This window comes from Cupressus sempervirens, chromosome 5 (genome assembly GCF_028749045.1).
Source record: "Cupressus sempervirens isolate cs-2001-9-10 chromosome 5, ASM2874904v1, whole genome shotgun sequence".
Classification (NCBI taxonomy): Eukaryota; Viridiplantae; Streptophyta; class Pinopsida; order Cupressales; family Cupressaceae; genus Cupressus; species Cupressus sempervirens.
In genome coordinates this window covers 450,601,249-450,622,777 of record NC_143122.1, presented here as the reverse complement: position 1 = coordinate 450,622,777, position 21,529 = coordinate 450,601,249, and the positions used below count along the sequence as shown (strand labels likewise).

The following is a 21,529-nucleotide window of genomic DNA, read 5'->3' as shown; positions in this document are numbered from 1 at the left end:
ATTCCTCCTTCCTTTGAATCACCAAATTCTGACATAAAGAAACATAAATATATAGTAGATCAGAAATTTTCAGCTGAAACTATTACCTATTTCATGCATCACAACCTTTTACAAACCCAACTATAAAATTTGTAGTAAACAAAGATTTTGTGACTTGCTAAATAGAATATTCATATGATATTGTGTCAATTGTGGTAGTTGTAGATTCTATTGTCATGACAAGCATTACAATAGAGGTAGTCAATGCTATAGCTAGAGGGATAAAAATATTTGATGGGAGGTGAAGTGGAAATGGTGGATGTTCACATGACACTAGCTGCTAGAGTAACTATGGGAATAGATGTAGCCAAAGTAGGTAAGACAACTCCAATAAAAGTTGGAACAATGGGAATGATAGAAGGCATTAAAGTAGCTGGATTTGTTGGTATGAGAGGCATAATTGATGTAGAAGTTGCTGAAGGCCCTATTGGAGCTAAAATCATGAGAATGCCAGAAACAAACATATTTGGAGATGCTTTTATTGGGGAAGAAACTATTGCAACTAGAATAGGTGATAGACCCATAGTTAATGATCCTTCAAATTTTGTGACTAAATTTGCTTCTTTTTCTGTCTACTCTCAACCAATCTAAAGAGTCTAAAGACAAAAAGAAAAATGACTCCTTGGTTATTGTAGAAGTTAGAAATCATCAAATAAATTGAATTTTCTACATTTGGAATAAAAACACCCTTTCCATTATAATGTGAGCTTCCAGTTTTAATGGTGTGCTCATTGTTCTCTAGTAATAAATCAAGTGACTATGCATGGACTCCATCCACCAAGCTTGCACATTAGTTTATAAAATGAAACACTACCCAATCTTTTAAAGATTGTTTGTAGATAATATAAGAGTTCTATAACATGATAAAGCCACATAACTTGCAGAAACTATAGGCAAGTAATTACAAAGAAACCAAAAATGAATGAAATGCTAAGAACATTGCAGCATGACTATGCTGATTATAGTGTAAAGTAAAAAATCCAAACTGGGTAACACAACTCACTTACTTTAAATATCCTAAAGATAGCTCCAGCCTCATTAACAATATTCTAAGAGAAGCTATCTTTAATCTATTTTTTATAGTGGAAGGCTACATTCGATCTAGATCAAGTCTCATGTGAACTTAACATTTACATATCATATGGTTTTGATTTTTCTATATGCTTTTGACCCAAAGTTGAAAACTCCATTAGATATATTTAAAAAGATCTAGTTATTCAAAAATCTAGTTTATATTGTCATGACATCTAATGAAACACAAAAAATGATAATGATGGTATCTTTAGTTTCACATGTCAGATCATGGAATAAAGATAACAATAAGTAGTAAGATACAATGAAGGGCTTATAACACTCTCATGCAAATGTAGGTATTGTAGACTTGTTGAGATGTCTCACTAGAGTCAAAATGTTGCTGCTTTAGATTGAACATACAACATAGATGGTATCCCACAAAACCAAATTAATGCAATTTTCTTATTGAAAATTTGAGCAAACATACTACAAGTTTTCAATAGAAAATGACAGCTTACCTCAATTTTATTTTTGGAAATTTTTAATGAAATAAGTATGGTGATCTTGTTGGAAGCCTGAGGAAAAAGCTTTAGTGCCTAAACACACAAGTCAATTTCTTCAATGTGTTTCTCCATGGCTTCATGTAATACTTTCACAACCTCCTCATTAACCTCATCATCATTATTAGCAATAGTACCACCCATCTTTTCAAATGTTTTAATAGGCTATGATGTTTTTGACCCACTTTCAACCAATCTGTATATATTCACAAGCTGCTTCTCTTCCTATGATAATAATTTTTCATAAGCTACATGCATCTCATAGAGAGTTACTACATCTTTGTAAGCCTATTTCTCCTTCTTGGCAGAATCCCAATCCTCTTTTTCTTTTTAAAATAGTAGTAAACCATATAAATAAACCCTTAAAACTATAATATCGACCATATTCTAGAAAATGTTGAACTCTAATCTAACAACTATTGAGCTAAAAGGTTTTAAAATAACTCTTTAAGGCTAGAATATTGCCAACTTAAAATTATTTATTTAAGGAAGCCTTGAAAAACCTAAATATTATTCATAAGAAAAAATGCCTAATTATTGTCAACTAGACTCCTACAATTTACAAATACTTAATCCTTCTCAAACATACAATGAACTTTGCAACTTTTGGTGATAAAGAAAAGGGAAAGAATACCAATTCCCACAAGTGATCAATAACATTAGTATTTTAATACAACAAAGAGTGCTAACTATCAAGGAAAAAAGAGCTAAGTTCTAAGAACTAGTTAACTATTAAATATTTAGAACATGACTTCATGTTGATGTTTATGATGGTTTCTGGAGATTGAAACAAGTAATTAATCTTAGACCTTTTTTCATGTTCATGTATCTTGCATTTCTCCATAAATGAAGATTAAAGATGAATTTCTTCTTCTTTGGATTATGTAAAGCTTCATTTGAAAGTCTTGTGTGGCCCTCTAGTAAGAAAGGTATTGGTGGAAGAAGCAAGTTTGTACAAGGCCACAACTCTTATTATAGGAAAAAGTAAGCAAAGTACCTTAAGGTATGAGGAGTTTTTGCTAATGTCTTTAAAGATTTGGGGATTCACCCTTATATGCAATAAATTTAGTTAAAGAAGTTTCTAATTTACCTCATCCTCAATATCTCAGATCCTCTGAGTCACTTGCTACCTGCTATGGAAAGAGGTTACCATATACTTGTTCTATCTTGATTATTGATAATGGAATAGTCATATTAGAGAAAGTTGGAGCACAATCTCTCCAAGGTAATTAATGTAGATATATAATATGAGAAACTTTGATTATGGGTAAATTTTTTGCATATATGAAAATAATTTGGTTACTTCTTTGTTGATTTATATCATTTTGCTTCCAAGAATTGGTACCAGAGTAAATAGATTGAATTCTTTATTACATTTAGTGAGAGGTGCACTCCCAAATTATGATCCATCTAACAATTCTAGAGTTGCTAAAAGTCCTTTAGATGTAGCTATAATAACATCTAGTCATAATTACTACCTTGGTAGACATGCCATTATCTCCCTCAAAATGGAGCCCTTCAAGCTATGCATTCCTTTGAGGTCAGCTAGCATGTTTTACAATTCTTCCATTAATACTATTGGTGAAGATGACAAGGACTATGTCAAGGACTATGATCCTAGTAAGTCAGAGAGTTATTCTTCATGTGATTCATTTTAGATAGTTTCTAGTGCTTCTTATCAGATTTCACAGAAGGAAGAGGATGCAAAAATCTCATCTAATAAATGAAAATAAATGGAAGAAAATACATCAAGATTAGCCCCTCAAAGACAACTCATCTTCTAGATGGCCATTATGGAAAAATGTCATTAGAATGAATAAATTTCCTAATCCTAGGCCTATAGTTAGAGAAATTTTTGTGGTTGAGTGGGTTTTATAGTTTCCAAATAGACATGGAAAGGTTACACAAAATCTACCAAGTAAAATAGAGATTTAAGTAGAAGACTTAATGATATTAGTAAGATCTAATCACCAAATGAAGTAACATCCATAGAAGAGTGATCTATACAAATTTAGTCTCTTTTCACTGCCCAAAATGAGTCTATAGAAGATAAGTTCTTGATACAGAGGTTGAAACATGTTTGTAAACATAAAAAATGCATGCAATTCACATATGGAGAATTAAAATGTGCAACTTTTGAGTTCTTAGAAGGTTGAGTCTCTACTCAATTTTCATCTGATTACAATTATTATCACTTCATTTCTTTCCTTTTATGTTTTCTTGTATGGAGAGATTATTTCATTATTATGTAATCCTTCTTTTGTTTCGACAACCTCATTGGAAAAAGAGGCTAGAGCAATGTGTACAGAGGCATTTTTCCTGATGGACAACCCGTGGCAGTGAAGTTATTAAATGCTTCTCCAAAAATAGAGCAAGAACTCCTTATGGAAGTTCAAATTACTATACAACGTTACATTACAAGAACATTATTTCATTAATGGTTATTGTGTTGATGAAACAAAGTATTTCTTGGTTTAGTAAAACTTGTTGGTTAGAGGGAACCTGGAAGAAAATATTCATGGTATGCTAAGTGTCAATTGTAGGATACTCGCATGTTTTGGACTATTTGGTTTTTATATTGCATGCCTCTTTTTGGTAATTTTGGTTGGGAAATTTTCTATGTACAAGAGTGAAGGACAAGCCACTAGTTCCTTGGTCAGAAAGGCTAAAAGTAGCCATTGGAATTTTTGAAGCATTAAATTATCTTCATGATGACTATCCCCATCTTATAATCCATAGAGATGTGAAATAATCAAATAGTTTTCTACCAAAAGATTTTGAACCATGGGTAGGTATCATATTTTTCTTGCAAGAGGAATAAAATTTAAATGTTCTTCTTCACATCTATTGTGCTTTAACTTAGAAATGTAATGCTTTCTACATACAAATTATAGAACTCTAGGGAAGATGATCATTATATTAAATTTTTTTTTAAAGTAGTTGTCAGATTTTGGATTAGCCAAATGGCATCAACTACTTTAGCATACATCACATGCAATGATATTGTAGGTACATTCAGGTATGCTCCCTAGTATTCTCTTATGTCTTTTCTCAAGAACCTCTTTGATCTGAATGAAAATGTTTCTTATTCTATCAATTGATTCCTGGCATTGGATCTACATTTTTAGACCTTGTTGATTATGTTCACTAACTTTGTAGAATTGTTTCCAAAAAAACTAACTTTGATAATCTTTTCAGATATTTGGCTCTAGAGTATTAATGTACAATAAGGTTAATGAGAAAATAGATATGTATTCATTTGGAGTAGTTATTTTGGAGCTAATAAGTGAAGGAAAACCAATAAATAACAATAAACCAAAGGGTCATGAGAGTTTGGTTATGTTGGTAAGGCTTTGATTTCCTTTCTTACTATCTTATTGTTAATTTAATTTACTCAGTTTTCTATAACTATTTCTTCAACTTCTAACCATCCTTTGAAATTTTAGGCAATGTCATTAATGATTGAAGGTTCTATGGAAGAACTCATTGATCTACTTCTAGAATATCTGTATGACAAAAATGAAATGAATAGAATGATTCATAGTGCAACACTTTGTGTACGAAAGGCATCTCAACTTCGACCTTGTATGAGCTGAGTAATTTTCCCAAGTCCCTTTCTTTTTTCATGAATGTTTGGGTCTTTTGAATCATATACAAAGCTGAATTCACAAAATCTAGTTTTTCTTAATTTAAGAGGTAAAGAGTGCTACAATTTTTTTGTCATGAATGTACGCAGTAAGGGTGTATAGCTGGCCACTAGTACATTGATTTTTGATACCATGTTGGTTCAATCTACTATTTGTAATGCGATTTTCCATATGAAATGAAAGGAAGGAATAATAATGAAGTCCATGAGATTAGGAGGTCTAAGGGATAAAAATTCATAACATTAGCACATTTTCAGATTTCTTTCTATATCAGCTCTTCTAATATGAGTCTTGACCAAGAAGCTTGTATATTGTTAAGTGTTGTCTCCTTAAAGAATTTTTGATTGTCCACTTTCATAGTTTTACCAAACTTCTTATAGATATCTTCATATGCTGCCAAAGACCTTGTGATTGGCCACCCTCAAAGTATTCTCAAATTGCTTATAGATATCCACATATGTTGTGCACTCCAAGATGAAATGTCATTTGATATCAATCACATCTCTACCACAAAAGGTACAAGTTCTTCACTCCCACTTTTCTTTTGTGATATTGCATCTACCCATTTCATATTTAAGGTGATGAGAGCTGATCCTTAGTTGTGTTATTAAACTTTTCTATAGCCCTCAGATAGGCAATTTAACCATTTTTTCACATAGAATTGAATTCTATGACATAATATGTTTTCTCTAACCTGTTGTTTTGTCCACATGAAAATGTGAACTTTTCTAAGTCTATATTTTTTATTTTAATGTTAATATTGGGACACTCATGATACTTAATGTCTCACTAGTTCAGCTATGTCATAATCACATATTTGTTCCATTCTTGATATCACTAGTTGATTCTCACCAACAAGTGGAGCCTTAACTTTTAATACTAAAGTTTCAAATGAATCTTTGGTCGATGTTCTAAATTATATGTAAGAACCTCCCTAATCATTGATGGATCTAACTTTTTTGATTTAGATATTGAATATCTTGCAAGGGGAGGTGGATGATCTAAATTACTATCCCAAGAGGCAATTGTCAATGTCCAAGGACATAGATGAATTGGTTGAGGATGAACATGGATCAAACCATGGGGGTTTTGATATCAAAACCCACTTATCACTTGCTATGCTTGGGGTTGCTGATGATATTGCATCAGTTAGCAGACTTGAGAAAAGTGAAGAGCTTTTGCATGCCAGTAGATCCTTGGAAGACTATTATCATAGCTGTTTCAGTTGTTCTTCAAGTTTTAATTGGTTTAGTGTGGAGGACACAAATTTGAGTTTGAAATAGAACATGAAAAATGGGAAGAATGCATCTATATATTTTGTACAACAAGAGAAATAGAAAAATGAACATTTGATTTTGGTATCCACTAATTATGACCATGAGTCAATTAGTGGGAAAAAGAGGAGTGGACTCCATGTTGAAACTCTTTGAATATGGAATGCTTTCAATTTAAGATGAAAATCATTAATTCGTCCAAAGGAAAACATCCAAGTAAAAATATCTTAGGGTTCAATTCCCTTTTGGATGTTGAGATAGGTGAAACATCAATGGTACCATGAAAACAATGTTTCTGGGTGTATGGGAATCATCTAACAAGAGTCTTGGAATTGAGAGATTTGAAGAATATTGACAAGAGCAGAGATAATGATAGAAATACACCAGCAGGTGATGGATAAATTGGATCTTACAACAAATAAGTACAAGGCATATGCTCACAAGAAGAGGAGAGACCTAAAATTTAAAGTAGGGGATCTTATGATGATCAATATAAAGAAGGAGAGAATGCCTAGAGAAAAATACACAAAGCTAATGATGAAGAAAAGGGGTCCTTTTATTATTTTGAAGAAATATGGTAAAAATGATTATCTAATTGATTTACCTATAGATATTATAACATCTTCTATCTTTAATATTGTAGATATTTATGCATACAAAGGACTAATACAAGCTGAAGATATCACTGAAGTGTAACAATAAGAACAAGCAAATTTGCTGCAAGAGTTATCATAGGTGTCCAAACCCACCATTAAAGCTATTTTAGGAAAGAGAGAAGCCCACAAGACAAGGAGAAATATATAATTTGACTACCTAGTTAAATGGAAAGATAAAGCACCAGAGGATGCAAGTTGGTTGACTAAAGAAGCAATCATCAAGATTGGGAGTAGGATTGAAGACATCCCAACTCAAGAAACTTGAGTTTCTTTCAACCAGGGGAGTATAGTGTAAGGAACCAAAGAAAAATAAAGTTATTTAAGGTTTTTTTACACTTATTAATGCTATAAAAGGATGTATCATTCATGATAATCCAAAGTTTTATTAAAATGACCCAATTTATGAGCCTAAGTCACTATTGGTGCATTATAAGCCAAAGTTGATATTATGGCAAGATAAGGGCATTTTTTATTTTCTCATGATATAGAATAGGATAGGAGGTATTTAGGTTTTTTTCATGTTTTTAGATGTTTTTGGACCTTCCCTATGACATGGTATTTCAAAACTGTCAAAAATATAAAAGTTGCACTTTTATTGCAAAAGTTGCAATAATGCAAAGTTGTAAAGTTACTAAACAATGTACTTAGTTATGTGGTAGTTGTAACCATTTGAAATGTTGTTATAGATGTTGGAAATGGAGTTATAAGAAGGAAAAAATAATTGGCAAGTTCATCATGGGCTTTCTTATAAATATTGGGAGAAAAAGCAATAAAGATTATGCAGATTTGAAGTAAAGTTGATTGTTTTTGTGATTGTTCTATACTATACGGATTTTATGACATAACCCAATAATTGGATGATGTAGATATTTTTTTCACCTTTCTATTTCAGCTGGTTTTATTTTATTTTTATTTTATTTTTTTCAAGTTATCATTGTTTTAGTGCAGATAGATCTAAATTGTAGCAATTTTGAGCAACTTGAAGAAATGGCCCTCCCATGGATGGATTTTAATGGCCTATTGGGGAATGTAATTTAGATGGATCCTCTTAAATATTAAAAGGTTTTGAAACTAGAGGAGATTGTTTTCTATTTTTCCCAACTAGCCCTAGGTCAAGTGCCTCAATGGATTTGACCTGCTGAGCAAGAAGATTGGATTGATTAAGGGAAAAATAAATCAATTGGAGAGTTGAAAGTTTGGATTTTTGTTAAATTAGGTGTGAAAAATATTCATGAGCACTTTGTTTGATTCTATGAACCCATTCCCAAAAACTTTCTTTGTAATCAAAGCCTAATTAATCCTATTAGGTCCATGATGCATTGCAAAGGAAAGGGGGTGTTGGAGTGGAGTTAGAACCTATTGTTTTGGAATCTAATGTAACTTCTAAAAGGGTGTTTGAATCAATAATTATTTTTCCACATTTTTGGGATTTTTGTGAAGTTAACCCATAAAAACTAGTCAAGGAGAGCTACTAGGAATTGCTAGGAGAGGTTGGGTTTTAAACATTGTGCAAGTGTTGGTATCAGTCTAGTTGGTGTTTTGATGCTATTTAGTCATCCTTGAACTATTCCAAGCATTGATTTTGGTAGTCTAACCATTTTTTGTGTTTCCCTTATATTAGTCTAATGTTGAGTTGTCATTTTACATGATGCTAAACTATAGGAATTCTTGCAAACTCCTCTCTTGAAAAGCTAATTTTGTGAATCGATTCCAAGGTTTTCGATGATCTTTTGACCTATTGGAACCCACTCAATTGAAGATAAATGTTAATGTTCATGAGGAGGCCTTTACTAGTTCATTTTGATTTCGGATGGAATGTAGAATCTGCACACTATTTCAAAATAACACTAAAAGAAAACTATGTTTTAGTAATTTTATGTTTTTTATGAATGCAATCTAACTATGTAGCTAGTATGAAATATTATTCTAACAAGGGGTTAATAAATAAAATAACAAGAACTTAAAGCAAATAACATGAAATTCAAATCAAATAATGTGAAATTGAAATCCTAATGGAAATAAGCTACATAAAACAACACATCTGTGAGTTAAGCTTTCAAAAAGATTGGTAGGTAACTGATGAAAATAGGAGCAACACTTCCTAGATTCCACTGATGTAATTTTAAATGGGAAATTTCAATAACCAAATGATGTTTGACTCTTCATCAAATCACAAGGCCATGAAAAGTGCACTCATGCGAGTAAAAGAGTTATGTAGGAACAATTTGGTGATTTCTTCTCGAGCTTGATATGTCAATGGAATTCATAAATCTATAGCAAACACCAGAACTAAAAGATTGCACAACTAGAAACAATGCAATAAACCTTTGGCTTGATCACAATCTCATTAAAAAAATTCCAAAACAATGACACATTCAGGTAAGAATGACTACACTCCAAATGCGAGCACCAAAAGCATAATTTTATTGCATAATAATGGCAGCCTTGATTACATATTACAATAAGATATTTATAAGAAATTATCTCCTCAATTTTTGCTGAGAGTGAAAGATATTCTTCATGCAATAAAATGCTTTTAATCAATAAAAAAAACTAATTATATACAATCTAACAATTAATCTGGTGCTTCATAGGACTCCATCCATTTTATATTCATTAATTGGATGCATGAGCCCTTTACATGTTTAAAACAAAGAAATTATGAGAGAAGAAAGAGGAGGAAAGCCTTCTATCAAAGTAGGAGTATTTGGAAGTTCCAAAATTAGAAGCTAGTCCTTTACTAGGTGTGTGTCAAAGTTAAACTGCCATCAAAATGCATTCCCAATGCATGGAAAGTACTATTTTTGGAACAAGCAGTTAACTATCGATGTATCTCTGAATTGCAGACCTATGGACCTGCATATCTATGAACCTACACACATGCAGAGCTGCAAACCTCAACATGATCAAAATCTCAAAATTTTACTAAGTGTCAAAAATTAAAATTCTGGCATCTAGGTTTTTTTCTTCTTAATCGCAAAGCTATGTTTGGATGTGTGCCCTTGAATTTCTCTATCATCTCAATAATTTTAGCCACATCTGATATATCTAAAGCCTCATATTTTTCTTTTACCTTCTATTTGTAATTGTCTACCTCAATTTGGGTGTTAGAAAAATCCCCAAGTTTGGTATCCAATTCTAATAGGGCTTCTTCTATCCTAAAGGCTTGCCGGATATCTTCATCATTGCATGCCTCCTCCAAAGTCTTCTTAAAATTCTCTACTACTACCTCAACTAATAATAACTTCTCTCATTCTTCATCCTCAAAAATATCCAAGCATGCATCACTATAGAGTTTCTCTACTTCCAAAATTTTCTCTCTAGCTTGGTCCTTGAGCCGATGGATCTCCTCGTGTAATGTTCCCATTACCTTATTGCTATCAGCTATCTTTTCTATATAGTCATCAATCATATCTGGCTCTTCTCTTGTATATACATCAATCAAAATCTAGTACCTTTTCCCCTTTATGGCTTGTAGAGTTTGAAAATCCTTACTCTAGGCCCATACTTCATCCATAATACTGAAGTCCTACTTCAAAATTGCTATGATCTTATTCACATTCTCCTGTGTAGCATGTAGTAACTTCAAATTTCCCATAATTATGAAAGCACCTTTCTCCTCAAGACTTTTTTGCCACTCCTAACAAGCCTTCAAAAATGGTTCGAGTTGCACACCTCCCCCTTCTCTAAGTATGGTATTTAGAGTCTACTCGAGGTGCTCAGGATCCAGAGGACAAACAACTTTGGCTAGATATCCTTTTAGGATCTCAACCCACCTTCAAAGTGTTTAGAGTTCAACCTCATCTTGCTCCATGCTTTTAAGGACCTCTTTAAACCCCATGGTCATCATTAGTTAGGATGAATCCCATGTAGGTCTTCCCAAAATAACCTCCTTTGATTTGTAATCCTCAAGACCAAGGTGTTCTATATCTATGTCTTTAGGAGGGACAACCACTTGTGCAAATAATTCCTAGTTCCATGTGTTGGTCCTCCCTATACCATCTCTCTATTGCTTAATAGGAGAGTCTAATGAATTGATCTTCTCTTGGGAGATGGAAGACCCTCTCAATGTTGTTGGGTCATAGGTCCAAAAAAACTTCTCCTATGATGCTCTTGACCAGTCTTTCTTCAGAAACAAAATGTTGCACCAGTGTCATGATTAGTTCTACTAATTGTACTGATATGGGATGCGATGCTGCATTTACCAACCTAGAATGAATCAATGAAGATACCAAAGCTGATCTCTCAATTGGTTTGTTATAGATTTTGAGGAATCTCCTAGATTTTTGGGCCCTAAATCATTATCCCTAATTTTTGTGTGGTCATCATGAAATCTCAATTTGGATGGTACACCTTGAAATCTAAAAACTACGAGCTTGGGTGTCATTTCAGATGTGGATGCCATTTTAATCTATACACGAAAAAAAAGGAGTTTATCAATTGACAGTAATGAAATCCTTAAAAAAAAATGTAAAAGCATTATTTTATTAATTAAACAATTAGTGATAAAAGAATGTGAAAAAGAGAAGAGTGCATCTCTAGAAGCATGGAAGTGTGTACAGATGGTGAGAGTGAGAAAGAACAATGTGCCTACACACATGACACCATGTTACCAAGGGCGTGTGGTGCATGGCATAGTAGGCACACAACACTGGATTTATGGGCATGCAGGGAGGAGTTTGGGGTAGTGCATGGTGCCAAAGCATGTACAGCACAATGCGTAGCATGGCAAGCAAGGTGTCATGGTGTGCATGCAGGCATGAGGGCCATGTGTTGCATGTTGGCATAGGCCACGCACTATGAAGGTGCACTCTGTGAGCATTGGCATGAGACACGTGCTATGTGAAGGTGATACTCACATTAGCGTGAAGGCAAAAAAAATGTGCTCACCTTTGCTTATGCATGACTTGCAATGTGGAAATGAAAAAATGGAAGATGAAAAAACTAAAGTGGTGGGGGTGCATGTTACACCCCTATACAGGCATGCAGGTGGGCAATGCACACTTTTTTTTTATTCTAACACTTTTTCCCAAATCTTGAACTGTGAGTTCAAGAGTCCAAAAAAAGTAGGGGGTCCCCATTCCTAGTGAGGAATGGGGTGTGTGTTGTGGGACCACAACACCTAGTAGTGGGAAAGGAGTCCAAAAGAGCATTTGGGTGTGAACTTTGATCTTTCTCTATAAATGTGTATGGAATTCAGTTTCATTGTTTCTAAAGGTTTGGAGGGTCTTGGACTTATTGAAACATCATACCAAATTAAAAGACTTGATAGCTAGCCTAGTGCCTGATTAAGTGGAAGAGTCCATAAGCACCTTTCTTGTTACACTCTCCTCATCAAAAACCAACCTTTTCCTAATTAGAAACCATTTAATGGAGTACTTTTATGCTTAATATCACTAGGCCAAATAATGCTAAGCTTGGTTATCTGTCAAGCCTTAGAATCATTCATCTCTTAAAAGGGAGTTGAACATGAAATTTATCAACATTAGAGAGAATTCTATAAAGAATTTTTTATTTTAGCATCAAATGATTTATCATCATTATGCCAAGATAAATTATCCTACAATATCAAATAATAATTATTTTCTAGAACTAGATGATCAACACCAATATTAGAAATAATTAACAAGCAAGTTGTCCTTTGACTATTAGGTACATCAAACAAACTCCTAAGTGCATCCCCATAGAACATCCCATTTGAATTAGCTAATTTCCCATATTTATTCCCCAAACCCTAAATTGGCTAGTTGATTCATTACTCATTCAAATTTGGTTCAAAATTGATCCAAACTAGGCATTAGACTATGATATTTGGTCAAATTCATTGTGAGGAACCCTAGTCAACTTTGGGTTGAATTTCAATGAGTGTGGAAAATATAAAACAAATTTGCCAAGGAATGATTGATAACAATGACATTACCAATGAATGGTTGGGATATTTCCAGTGAATGATTGATAACAACAATATTTTTAAAGTTGCCATTCTTTTTCAACCTGATGGCTAGGAGATGAGTGAAAATCTATGGGAAACAATATTAGTTAAAGTTTGGAAAGACTATAAATATATCCAACTTCCTCCACAACTCACACTAAAGATTGGAATTAGTTGATTTTAGAAGTCTTGTGAAAGGCACCACAATCATGTACTATTTTGCATTCATTGTTGTAGAGAAGAGAAAAGATCTATGTTTTTTTCTTTCCTTTTTTTCTAGTAATCTATGTAGTCTATCTACCATTTTGAGATATCATTCACTTGAGCATGTAGATTAGTAGTGCATGGAGACAATAAACATGGGAAGACCTAGAGGAGGGATGAAGATGAACATGAAAATTAACTTGAAGATGAATATGAATATGAAGTTTACTTTGAGGGATGTGACAAGGATTAGGTAGTGACGGTGATGGTGACAATGGTAGTGGTCATGAGGACAATTTGTGGTGGAGATAAGAGATCTATAACAGAAGGAAAGAATTTGGCTTGACACTATAAAGTAATTCATCATGGCATATGATATAATAGCTATGTGCAACAAACAAAAAATACCTCTAAAAATAATTTCTAATTTTTCTACGGTTAGTGCTAAGATTGTGCAAATCATGGAAGTAGGTGCTAGTCAACTATGCCCATAAATTATTTTTAAATTTGGGCTTTTCATGGTTCAAGGTACATTGAATATAATTTGTATTTCTTTTTGTGTGGATTTATTTATAGAAATTGGTAATTGTCAAAAAGGTTAGACATAAATAGAAACATATTTCACAAGATGCCTTGATATACATGCTACCAATTTTCACTTCCATCTTAATTGGCAAGGCTACATGAGCATTTAAATAGTGAAAGGTATATTCATACTTTTAAAAAATTTAAGGTTTTTTAATTTTATGTTCTTTAGGTAGTAAGTAAAAAAATATAATAGAAAAATAGCTTGCATCTTTTATTCATGAAAGCAATCATTACATTCATTTGCAAGTGTTTAAAAGAAGCAAAATATCATAGTGACACTTGCAAAAAAAGTATTTCATTTTTTATTTACAATTAAAAAGATATAAGATGTACAGTAAATGATTCACACAACCCATGGATAGGAATTAAAAATAATGCATAGGATGAAATGCATGAACATAAGTCAAAGACAAAAGGTAAGGAATACTCCATTTCCTATTTAAGATGGTAGATTGATACTAGTTGAAACTGATGGTGTTGATCATAACTAGTGAGGACCTGGTCCCACATCTTGATAGCATACCTATAGAATTAGGAAAAGAAAAAGGAGTCAACCACTAAAGAAAGAGAAATGAGGGATTCTATGCCTTTCCTGTGAATGAACTTTTGTGCATGAATTTCACCCTATCATATTGAGCCATGCTGAAAAGAATCACTCAAAGTAAACATCAATAAGTGTAAATCATGTTATTTACTAAATATATATACATTATCATATTTTAGCATCATTTCAATCATTTTTCTTCTATAAAAAACTTAATACTAGGGAACAATAAGATATTGCACAAAATAACCATGTTAGATAGGTCCACAAAAAATACAAACTTAAGCTTCTTGGTTCTACAACAATTGCTTTTGAGAGTGATATAATAAGAACACACCTCTTCTATTCTTTGTCTGAGTTTGTAAAAGTTATCATTTGAGGAATTCCAAAATGTACCAGCAATAATAACACAATCTAAAATAGCATTGTGTACACCACCTCCAATAAATGTAGCAATAGATACTACCTATGACATGAAACAAAAAAATTTAGTTAAGTTTTTTCTTATGTTTCAATCCAATTTTCCAATTATCAATTCTCACAAATATTAAAAAATGAGCCACCATATTTATTGAACCACAATAGGATAATATAATATAATATTGAAATATTTCATGAAGAGTAAAGTTTACATTTCATGGCTTGCTTCGTACAAGCACTTAACTAGCCAAATCAAGCTGCTTTATATGTGTAATGGTGGATATTTAGATTACCGAACCCAGTTACTTTACAAATAATGCAAGAGGCATCTTAACCCATATATTTCATAAAAAATTATTTGGCAATGGTGGATATCTAAATGGGGTTCTTAATCATTTTTTGCTGTAGTGAAAAATATAACTAGATTATTAAGGTTATAAAAAATTGAAAGCAATTGTAGAGATAAGCTCCATTTATTTCCTAACATCCATTGATAACTATAGGAAGCAATAATTATGGTTATAGAAGATCCATCTCATGGATATAACACTTATTAACCCTTTTTTTTTCAAAACATAAATAGATTAGCATGTTTCAATCTTGGTCACAACTCATACTTTAGCATGTTCTGACCTTGATGGGTTTTGTAAGAAGCTTGATTTACTAGGCCCTTGAATTAGTTTCCACCCTTGAGTCTTGACACTTTCTGTGATTGTTAAGTATTCCAAATTACCTATCTAATTCTAATATTTCCTAAAGTTTTGCATTTATGGATTCATAAGGCATGGTTGTAAGATAAAAATGATGCATAGACCCTAAAGATCAACTTTTAGTCTCATGCCTAATTGATATATAAATACAAGTCAGTAAGGTTTATATGTATGAATGTTAAGGGCTTAATGACCTATATCACAAACATGATGACTTAACTAATGGATACACCATATTGCATACCACTAAACGTGAACTTTAATTGGCAAGTGTAAAGTCAACCTTCTATATCTATCAACATGGAAGATTTGAAACAAGGTATTGGCATCCATCAAAGCATAATAGATAGAGGAATTTCTTCCTATATCATAGTTACAACTTCTATTCTAGACATGAATGCAAAATGCTGAAACATAGACAAGGACATTAACCATTTGAAAAAATGTTTTAGATAAATGTGGTCTCAAGGCTTGCAATGATTATTGGATAAGTACAAAAGAGGTTTGTTGAAAAAGCTCTAGAATTTTCACGACAAATGTAATTGGCAAGTGTAAAACCAGACTACTCAACATATTCTAGCATCCTCCTTGTCAGTCCAAATTGGGAGCTTTGAAACCAGTTTGGACATCCATTGAAGTATAAAAGATACATAAATTTTGCTGGATGTTTTAGTTGCAATGACATTGATAAACATGTAACTTTTGGAACTTTTTGGCAGAATGCTAAAAGAGATATCTCTTGTAACGTAATGACTATAGGATATGAATAAAATAGATTATGCAAGGTTTCTATCTAAATATTAGAATTAATAAAGTACTCAAGAACATATCCTCTCATTGAAATCTTTTCTTGTGTTCTATGCATATGCAACTATGCAAGTTTAGTGGATGAGGATTATACATAGCTCAATCACATGATTAATTGATGAGGGGGTTTTTGATGTAGAGACATCCTCAAAAAAACAACTTTAACTAGGATCATGTTGATCCAATCATCTTTTTATTAGTCAATCAACCAATTAGAGGCATCCTAATCAGTTTTATTCATTTATGTAGTTATAGAAATATGAACCATTATAGATTCCTCACCATTACTAAACAAGACACTCCATATTGTCTACTCTAACCATCAATACAACCTTTAAAGGTCTAGTCAAGTAGTCTATGAGCACATCACTCATCCTTAAGCATTGGTTTCAAAGCTTCACATTTGGTTCGATCAACTCAACACAAAGACTAGGGTCGATCATCAAAATATTCTTACCTCATCTTATATTGGAACTACCATTTTGGGTCTTCATTCACATATCCAAATTTAGTTCTCCTACTATCCATTGTGTGCCTATAATAACATATGTTAATCCAAGCACTAGCAAGGATATTCTTGGCCTGATCACAACTAAGTTCAACCTTCATCTTGCCAACAGGTCCTCCAAACATACAATGTTTCCTCCAAAAAAATTCCACCTATCATATACTTAATAGTATTTATTATTTTTAATGGTGAGGGTATTTTCAAATGTTTTTACATAAATTAAAGCACAAGATTTTTCTATTGTTGCAATTGTTCATGTGTAGCTAAGGGAATTTATGGAAATGATTTTGGTGGTGATTGAATAGGCCATGGATTATTTTTAGCTTCTCCATTAGAATTATTTTATAGAGTTCATCTCTTTTCTAAATTTTTATATGTAAATGCAACTACAAAGAACTCTGATATTTTGTGAAGGGCATAGACCTCTATAGAATGTGATTAATTAATTAGTAATTAAAAATATAAACATCAATTCCATCCACAAGATTTCTACAAAATTCCAAAACCTAACACTTAAATGATATTATGTACTTTATAAGATTTCTTTAGCCAAGGTATAGAATATACAATAGAGATTTATAGAAGTAAAGAATATATAACACACATTGCTAGAGATTGATCATGTTTACCAAATTCTACAATTGAATGAGAAGTGTGTCTGGGAGTAAATTAATTAGCCTCCTACCATGAAAAGCTAGAATAGCAACCTAAATTTACATAGCCTATGATGGTAGATTCATGGGGTGGTACTCCTAATTCAGCTTCTTTTCCTTCTCCTATATCATACATCACTTATTCTTGTAGCCTTTCAAATCATGCTCCAATAGAATCTTTTTGGGTTGGGTATGCTCATTCCTAAGGCATGAAAGAAGTGTTGTAAAAAAAGACTTGGAATTGTTCTTCCATTGATCTTCTAGGAGGTAAAATGAAAAATTCCACCAAGGCAATATAAGAGTTTGTGCCCTTGAAGCTAAAATAAGGGATGAGTATACCATGGAATAAAATTAAGTGAATAGATTTTGTGAAACCCCCTATGCACTATTCTTTGGAGAAGAATTTGGTGCTTTTACTTTGTACTGTTACTAGGCAAGAGTGTATATATATTTTTAATATGTTTATAATTAAAAAGTATCTTTTTATGTTTTTACATTTGAATTCTCACTCTTCCACCTTTCAAACTTTTCCTTTTTTCTCTTGCAATTTCTAGTCTATGAAATTAATTTGACCAATTTACATGTTAAAATTGTTTTAATTGTTTTTGTTAAAAAAAAATTTATTTTGTCAATATTTTAATTTAAAACAAGAAAAATAATTTCAATATTTAAGATTAAAAAAAAGGTCTAATTTAATATATTTTACATTATCTTTTTATGTAGTGAATCAAAAATGAGATAGTGGATCTCCTTGACACACTCTTGGCATAACATTGAAAAAATGAGTTGGAGTACTATTAATGAGAATGGAAAAATCACCCCAAATAGAAAAGAAATAATCTAGTTACACATTGATCTAAAAAGCCACAAAATTTAAGAACCTTGATAAGAAATAACCATTGGACTCTATTGCAAGCCTTTATTTGATAGTTTGGATGACTAGTTACTAGTGACTAAGACTTTAGTAGTTTATTCAGTAGTTTTTGTTTGGGTAACTAAATATTAGCGACTAACAATCATTTGGTAGTTTATTTGGTTATTTATCTAGTCACTTAACCTTGTGATATTACTAGATGAACAAATTAGTTACTTATCTAGTCACTTATAGCTGTAAATTGTAAAGAAATAGTGGAATGTGATCAGCTTTAGTCACTTGACCAAAAAATTTAGTAGTGTGACTAAAATTTTTAGTCATGTAGTCACATATTTGCCAAAATCTACTAGTGAGTGTACCTATAGGTGAGAAAAAGGTCAAGAAGAAAGTTGAAAGTTATACTAAAGCAATGTATAATGGAAAGGCTATGGTGATCAATAGTATTAAGCAAGATGATGTAAGATTCCTGAGTAGAATCATTTCCTACTTTGTATGTGGAAGCTCAAAGATTGATGAATTATTAGCTGAATTCATTTATGCAACATATAATATATGTGTATAGAAGGAACAAGTAAACCTTAGTGAAATGATGAGAATGCAATTACTTGAGAACCTAGAAAAGATCAAGAGGATTAAGAATAGTGTGTTTAGATTTCAGTCACTAATCAATCACATATTCTTTCATGTGCTTAAAGATTTCCATATTTATCAGTCATAGATATAATAAGTAGTGATAGATGTACAATGGAGAAGATCAAAGAAGTATGTAGAAGACATCCTGTAGACAAGATATTGGATAGTGAGAACTTGATAATGAAGACATTTTAGAATAAAATGAGACAAAGATTTATAATTGAACACGCAATTTTAGATATATTTAAAGAAGACATTTGTATTATGGTTGATACAAATTATACTTATATTCAAGTAGTAGAACCTCAGGAAACATTTCTTGATCCCTTGGGTTATGAATTGAATGATGATATAGCAGTTGGTTATATTGATTTAATTTTGAAATCAGAGAAGGATAAAGTGGAAGATAGAGTCAAAACCTATGATGAGATTACCTAGTTAGCTCCTTAAACATCCTTGGAGAAGGCATTAGACAAGAAGATAGATTCAATTATGAAGAAAGATTTATCAGAGGCTAGTATGACTGAGAGTGAGTTCGAGGTAGTCAGGAAAACCATGAAACAAGGAATACTAAATGTGCAACATTTGTCAGTATCTATTGCAGAGACATCTTTAGAATAGAGCATTCTATATGCAGCAATGTTAGATGTGGAGCCTAGTGAACCAAAGAGAAAATCCAAGAGATTAGTGGAAGTAGTGACCACAAAGACAAAAAGGGTCAAACAAAATGCCACTGGACTAGGCAAGAGGCAAAAGACATTGTTGACAATTGTCGAATCTAGTAACGAAGAAGAAGAAGAAGTCAAACTAGTAGAGAAAGTAAAAAATAAATTAGCAGGAAAAGCTCAACAACCCTAGAAGCCAAAGATAGAAAAGATTAACTCAGTAATTGCTAATTAAGGTAACTTTTTCTAGATGAACAAATTTTATGAATTATATAACAATTGTGAAAAAGATCAGATTGATATCTCTACTGTGAGATACATTATAGAAAATAATCTAAAATTGAAAGATATTGAGGGCATAGTAAACTAGAAAGTCTATGATAGACTTATTGAGAAGAAGGCACTAGCAAGGGAAGAAGATTTAGAACTTTGAAAGTCTATGCTAAGAACTATTTGCAAGACTGATGACAAAGAAGAGATTAAGAGATTATTGAATAATCTTGCACCTTACTTGAGAAATAAAGTAAGACCATTTTTATTTATGATGGGTGAAAAAGATAAATTAAGAAGTGAGACTGCAACAACAATAAGTTAGATGTTGATAGAATCGAATGTAGCATCTCCACTAGCACCTAGAATCTTGGAAGTGTTAGTGAGTGGTGACACCATGTAGATAGATCAGACCAATGTTACCATTAACATTGATGATGCTAATCTATTTGAAGGTTCCAAATAGAATGAACCTAATATTGTAGATATTGAAGATAAACTAAGATAAATTGAAGAGGAAAAGAGGTTACTTGAAGAAGAAAAGAAGAAAGTAGAAGAGGCCAAGAAGAAATTGCTTGGAAAGGAAGAGGAAGAAAAGAAAAGAATAGTAGAAGAAGAAATAAGAAAGAAATTAGAGGAAGACAACAAGAAGAGACTAGAAGAGGAAGAGAAGAGAGAAAATGAAAGAAAAGAAAAAGAAAAGAAAGAAGAAGAAGAGAGAAGAGTAAAAGAGATAGCCAAGAAGAAAAGGGAGGATGACACTAAACTTTCTAGTTCATCTACTCCACTTTCACTTGCTAGCTTAGTAATTGATGATGATGATCAAACTGATTTTATCTCATCCTTATCAAAGCTTATTTATCAAAATAGAATAGTGAAAATCCTATAGGAAAATTTGATGGAAGTTACTGATAGACTACACAATACTTTGGCAGTGTAGCACATAGAAGCAGATCCAAAACAGAGGGTATAGGTAGTGCTAAATTCATTTGATGAAGAGTTTACTAACTTGTTAAGTGTTGTAGAAGAAAAGGCACATATTTCACATGATGCTAACTTGTTGAGCACCATTTGTCAAAATATTAATAATGATTTGATAAGTTTTGATACTTGTATCAAGGAACTTTTGAAGTGTCAATAAGATGGTAAGGTATTGTACATCAAGTGTACTCTATCATATAAACTAACTAAAAGAATTGATAGTTAGATAGGAGAAATGATGAGTGAGCTAGAGGCTCTATCTAGCTAGTTACAACATCCATCTTGTAAAGTTGATGATTTTGAAGGACAAGTGGCTAGTATTCATAATGATATGAAGAAATTGGAACTTTAGAAGGAATAGATTTTGAAGAGGATATCAGAATTCATAGAGTCTATTTCTCTAAAAATATCTTTTGTTGAGAAATAGTTGGAGGAATGTGTCAAGGCCAAGGACACTTATTCTAACTTTTTATATTCAGATCTTAATGCAGTTGATATTACATCATATGCTTTATGTGCAATTATCACCTCTATTGAATCCACTAAGGAG

General features: G+C 32.2%; 1 pseudogene; it reads left to right on the top strand.

Moving 5' to 3' along the window:
* Positions 1 to 291: 291 nt before the first annotated feature.
* LOC149556725 (protein kinase STUNTED-like) lies at positions 292 to 6,543 on the top strand (annotated as a pseudogene).
* Positions 6,544 to 21,529: the final 14,986 nt, after the last annotated feature.